The sequence below is a fragment of the Barbus barbus genome (genome assembly GCF_936440315.1).
Source record: "Barbus barbus genome assembly, chromosome: 12".
NCBI classification, from domain to species: Eukaryota; Metazoa; Chordata; class Actinopteri; order Cypriniformes; family Cyprinidae; genus Barbus; species Barbus barbus.
In genome coordinates, this window is record NC_136740.1 from 3498453 (window position 1) to 3504265 (window position 5813).

Below are 5813 nucleotides of genomic sequence, written 5' to 3' on the forward strand. Positions count from 1 at the left end.
TGACAATACAGACATTAGTTATGTGGTGACTGCATCCATTTGAGAGGTATAATAACTGTTTTCCCCAAAGACTTAAGTTATAGTAGCTGAAAAGTATTTATAGTGAAACAGCTTTATTGTTGTAGATTAATAATGCGGGCCCTGTGTGGGCCTGGTGAGGACTTCCTGGGGGCTAAGTGAGGGCTGCCCACGCAGGGGGCCCTAAGGCTAGCTCTAAGTGGGAATGTCATCTAGTGGACATTCTAAGAAACTGCAGATGATATAAAGCAGGAAGTGAGCAGCTAAACAACATGCCAGTGTGCGTCCTCCAAATGGGGTGCTTTTTTTGGATCTTGCCTTGCTTTTGAGAGTTTTGAAGAGCAATAGCTGTAAGTTTCATTCTCTACTTGCTTTGAAAGAGTGGCATGTATTTTTGACATTAATGTGTAAAGCGGATAAGACGTCATTTATGCACAAACTGTAGCATGTTACCTTGAGCTTTCAGTGCAAATCGTAAATATTTTTGGAGATATATAAAAATCTATTTTAATATGCAAATGTGTGTAATATTAACAACATTCCTGTAACCTGTATATTATCATTTGTGTTATTTGAACACATTTAGTCATGAGACTAACTAGAGATTGTATTTTTCCTGATCTGGTCTATTGTAGAGTCGGACATCAAGCTGCAATAAATGCTGAAAATGCCATTTCTCCAATTTATAATTGATGGAGTTTAACTTTCTGTCAAACTTTGGAAAGGTTAAACGTGAAGGAAAAACAGCTAAAGTAAGTCATTCTTGTCACTAACCTACTTCAAGCTTGTGTTTTTAAATTATATTTTGTTAAATGTTATGTTAAGTAGGCTAATACTTGGACAATGTCGACGTTTAAGCGTAATTGGTTGAACTATTGGATGTTACCTTAGGCATCATGTTGTCATTATCAAAGCCACTGGAAGGCAAGCTTTCCATCTTTAACCAAAAGAAGTGTAACGGGGCTTGTGTTAACACTGCAAAGTCTGCAAAGATTGAGTTTATTAGAGAAGATCGAGAGATCCACATTAATATATCATGAGGATTAATATAAGAAGCATAAATCATTAAAAATAATAAATCATTAATGAATACATGGATATGAAAATCATGAAAAAAATAACATTTATTATTATATAATTTAGGGGGAATATGTAATTTATGAAAATGCATCAAAATGACCAAAATTTTGTAACGCAATTGTCTACTTTCTGCTGTTATATCAAGGTTAATTTTTACGTCCGTTCACGTCTCTTTTTAATTTTTTTTTTATGAGTTGCTCAAAAATGACCTGTTTTTACTTTTATTTCAGAGTTGATTGAAGAAATCAAGGAGAATGAATTTGAGGAGACAAATCATGTTAAAACCAGTGAAAAACCTTTGAATTGTTTTCAAACCAAACCGAAAGATTTAAAGAAAAGAAGCGCCAAATCGTTCTCCTGCACTCGGTGTGGGAAGAGTTTGACAAACAAACATCATCTTGAGCTTTATATGAGAGTTCACACAGAAGGGACGCTGTATGCATGTGATTAATGTGACAAAGCATTTCAGACCTGAAGAAGTTCATGTTATTTGTGTGGGAAGAGTTTTTCATGTCTACAACATTTAGAAGAACATCAGAAAATGCGTACAAGTGTGAGAGAGTACATGTGCTTTGAGTGTGAAAAGACTTTTACTTCAGCAAAGTGTTTAAAACAGCACCAGAGGATCCACACTGGAGAAAAACCGTACAAGTGTTCACACTGTGACAAGAGATTCAGTCGGTCAGGACATGTGAAAAGACACGAGATGATTCACACTGGAGAGAAACCGCACACGTGTGATCAGTGCGGGAAGAGTTTCACACTAAAAGGACACCTTACTGCACATATGAGAGTTCATACTGGAGAAAAACCCTTCACTTGTGATCAATGTGGAAAGAGTTTCGCTCAATCAGTAAAACTTAGGGAGCACATGAATATCCACACTGGAGAGAAACTGTACCCATGTGATCAATGCGGCAAAACCTTTTTGTGGGCTTCAGTCCTGAAGAAACACCTGAGAGTTCATACAAAGGAGAAGCCGCATTCATGTTCTTTGTGTGGAAAGAGTTTTTCACTTCTACATCATTTAAAAGAGCATCAGAAAATACATACGGGTGTGAGAGAGTACATGTGCTTTGAGTGTGAAAAAACATTTACTTCAGCATACTGTTTAAAACTGCACGAGAGGATCCACACTGGAGAGAAACCTTATAAGTGTTCACACTGTGACAAGAGATTCAGTCAGTCAGGAATCCTGAAAGCACATGAGAGGATCCACACTGGAGAGAAACCGTATCACTGCACTGCATGTGGGAAGAGTTTCAATCAATCATCGTCTCTACACAATCACACAAAAAACATTCACAGTAAGTAGATCATCTTCAGATCCAGGACTTTCTGATGCTGCGTCCTCACCAATAAAAACATCATCTGGATAAATCTGTCCTAACCAGTCACTACAAGCGACATGACACAGAAACATTCATCTTCATCAACTGTGAGATTCAGATCAACTCAAAGATGGAGTTCCTCCCCAAAGAACTATACTAAATGATATCACTGCTTTCATATTATTTTCAGTTGTTTTAAAATGCATATGTGTCACTTGTAGTTTGCTTACTGTTTCATGAAGAAATGTAGAGTTTTGACCAACTGTTCTTGTTCAGGAAGCTAAACACATAAGAGGCTGTAACACTTTTTAGAGAGACTGAGATTTATATGTATTTGTTTTTTATTATAGTACTATTCTCTTTCAATGACATATTTAGAAAACACAGATGCAAGACATACTGTCATGCAGCTTTGTAATGGATCCTTCTGTGCTTCTCTTGTGTGGAAGGAATTGTTTTGTATTGATTTTATATGCTTATGGGACATTGTGTAGTGCCTGCTTTATTTAGAACTGCTGTGAAGTCTAAATGAGATATGGTTTGGGGCCTAAAGAATAAGATGTATGGGTGACAAGGGTTTTGTCCAGGCCTAAACTAGGCTCGGGGGAAACAACTGGGAGACCCAAAGGCGCCTGTCCATGACCTAGAAGGTCATCATGGCCCTAAATATGAGGGCCAGAGCTTTAGAAGTATGATATGGTAGAATGTGTTTTTGACTTTCTTACCATGTGTGGAAAAGTACGGCTATTAGAGATGTAACCTTGTAAAGGCTAGGGAAGAGATATAAAGGTGGAGGAAACCCTTCCATTTTTGTCGCACTCTGCAGCAACTTGTGTTTCTGTCTGACTGTCTGACCTTATTTGCAAAGAATAAAACTTAGGAAAAAACAATGTGGGTTTATCTCTTAAGCGCTGAGAGTCATTTTCATTTTTTGCCACACCACTTGTAAGTAAGGATATATATCATATACATATATATGATAATTTTTATATGTGATAATATAATTTTGAGTTTGGCTTCCAAGGATTATGAAAATATGTTTAAGGAAAAGCAGTTATTGTGCGGCATTTCATTTAGCAAACAAGTGCTTTTGTTCCACACTTAACGTCCACATCAACTAAATCAGTGTTTGTCGTAAAAAGCTTTCAACTGTTTGATAATAAAACATTATTAAAAGACTATAAGTGCATTAAACTGCGTAAGAGACACCACTCCCCAGAATCCCCTTGCAGGAGGATTTCTGTGCTGGCGATCAGAGATGGGGCAGAACACGATCTAAGGAAATGTTGAAAGGCAGGTGTGTCGGACACGGGGTAATAGAGGAACTAAGTACCAGGTGCCCTCAGGGAGGGAGGGGTGCACAAAGATATGTTGATAATCCATAATATTATCATGACAAAATTACATAGTTTTAATAACATGCTATCACTGGGAATAACATTTTGCAAGACTCAATTTTCCACCAGGACTCCCTGAGTTTCACAAGGTGATTGTGAGGTTATGTCACACCCCCATTTGCCCCGGGCCCCTGCCGCAGGTTTCACTCTGCCCTCTACTGTGGATGGAGCAGACCACTGGGTTTATGCCAAACTTCACTCGTTAAAGAGGCAGTAGCGGCACACCTCTGCCCTTTGTCTAAAGCAGTTGTTCCCAAACCTGTCCTGGAGGACCCCCTGCCCTGCACATTTTGTATGTCTCCCTAATAATTTTCTGTGCCACCCCAGACTAACTGCTGGCCCTATAGTGCACAAAAAATGTGCACAAATTTTTTGTTAATTTGTAAAGTACGAAAAAGAAACAAAAATGAAACCATATCTGAATGCATAAAATAACTAATTTTACATTCTAGCATTCATGTGCTGTTGACTTCTGCTCTTTTTCACATTCTTGCAGATGGGGATTCAAAAGAGAACAGTCCCGCCCCTTTACTTTTGTACAGAGTTCAATTAAGGTATGATAGAACTGTTGCAATTCATTTATTTCGACAACTAATAGAATGGAAACATTCACTGTTTACTTTTTCAGAGTTCATTGATTATATACAGTTTTTCTCAGTTGCTTTGGTGCATTTCTCAAATCGTCCTTAATATTTGCAAAGAAATATGTGCATTTCTCAAAACAATTCGTACAAACAGCACCACACAATGGATTTCCTGCAAAAGCCTATAACTTACTCAAATCTTTAAAGTATTTATGTCAATGAACATATCAGTGCACCAGAATGAAAAGTCCTTGTGTCATTGTTCACAAACCTCTGTGCAATAGTCTCACCCCTCAAAACATCTAGTCGTTAGTTCATCGTATAAGCAATTAAATGCAAAATGGCTGATGTAGTTGTCATAAACTGTCAAGCATATTTTCTACACAATTCTATTTTTGTAAATTTGCAAGAATTGTGCAAGTGAATCTTGACTTTCACTAATGAAGAGAATATACAGTAGATCAACCAATTATAAATCGATTCTCTGAAATAGCTCAAAGGTGCATCTCATGAACCTTCAATTGGAAAGCATATATAGACAGAGGACAAATTTACAAATTCTGACAATGGATGAACATCCAGAAAATGATCAGGGGCAACATCAGGATTCGAGAAATGTACCAAAGCGACTGAGGAAAACTGTAATACATTTTGAGCAACATGACAATAGCAACTGATAATGTAGGAAACCGCAGACAAATGTACATAATCAGCTACATGAATGTACCAAAGCAATCACAACTTGTTCACATGAATGAGCACATGTGACTAGATGATGTGCAGGTTAAACAAGAAGTTTTGAAAATTTCATTTCTGATCTGAGAAATGCACCAAAGCCACTGAGAAAAACTGTAAAATTCAGTGACAGTCTTATCCATGAGTATGCTATGATGGAGAACAAGATTTTGGGGTTGTTGAGAACCAGAACCAAGCTGACGGAGCAATAAAGCTGTAGTGAGCCTGTTTATTAAAATAGTACCTGGAGGTGAGGGATAATACAACATATTTCCGTAGTTTTACTTGATCTAATTCACAACTCAATTACAATTAAGTACACATTAATTGTAATCAGTTGTATTTTAGGCACTAAAACAGTCAAGTACTTTATTGTCAAACACATCTTTATATTGGAATAGTTAAGATTCATGTGCCACCAGACTGGTTGCTGGCCCCTTCCTGGCCACCCCTATGAAAATATCCTGGCTCTGCCACTGGCATCAGTTACTTTATGATACACTCTAAAAAATGCTGGGTAAAATATGGATAAACCCAGTGATTGGGTTGTTTAGACCCAGCGGTTGGGTTACTGCCCAGAAGGTTGGCTAAAACATTTAACCAAACTGTTGGTTGAAAACAACCCAGCATGTGTTCTGTCCAATATTTATTCCTCATTTATGAAATAA

The 5813-nt window shown here is 37.5% G+C and overlaps 1 long non-coding RNA gene across 1 annotated transcript; it reads left to right on the forward strand.

Annotated features, from left to right (window-relative positions):
• Nucleotides 1-258: 258 nt before the first annotated feature.
• On the forward strand, nt 259-3334 carry LOC306877895. Its single transcript, XR_013784905.1, has 3 exons — nt 259-368; nt 654-770; nt 1329-3334. It is a non-coding gene; the product is annotated as an uncharacterized lncRNA (long non-coding RNA).
• Nucleotides 3335-5813: the final 2479 nt, after the last annotated feature.